This window comes from Chlorocebus sabaeus, chromosome X (assembly GCF_047675955.1).
Source record: "Chlorocebus sabaeus isolate Y175 chromosome X, mChlSab1.0.hap1, whole genome shotgun sequence".
Classification (NCBI taxonomy): Eukaryota; Metazoa; Chordata; class Mammalia; order Primates; family Cercopithecidae; genus Chlorocebus; species Chlorocebus sabaeus.
The window spans coordinates 2,520,416-2,521,010 of NC_132933.1; positions in this window are offsets into that span (position 1 = coordinate 2,520,416).

The window sequence follows — 595 nt, forward strand, 5'->3', positions numbered from 1 at the left end:
TGATGATTTTGTTTTAACTTGATTACCCATAAGGTCACTTCGATATTTGTCACTTTGTCTCAAATCCTTTTAATCTATTTCTTCATTATTTCTTGTGCTAAAAAAAGTCCTTGCTTTCACCTTTTATGTCCCTTAATCCATTATCTGTTGTGTTTTTGTGTTTCTTCCAATTTAGTTTTCCTTTTTAACATTTAAAAATCTTGTTTCTAATTCTTTCCTGAGTCCTATCACCTAATTTCCGAGTTTTGCTAATTCTGATATATGTTTTTCTTTCATGTCTTGCATTACTTTCTTAATTTCTTTCTGCTTGTTTGGGAAATCGTAATTCTAGTTTGGATTTGTTTTGAGGACATAGCTTTCTGGTGTGCTTGCTGTCTTTCCAGATAGGAATCTGTTCTTTTCAGATAGATAGGAATCTGTTCTTTATTTGCTTTTTTCCTTACAGTACAGCTTTTTTTTTTTTTTTTTTTTTTTTTTTTTCTCCAAACAGCTTTCATTATAAGAAAAGGTATGGGATTTTACCATGATAGTTTTCATGTGAAATTATTTTTCTTTAACTTTTAGAAGGAGGCATGGTTCAGGATAATTTTTCTAA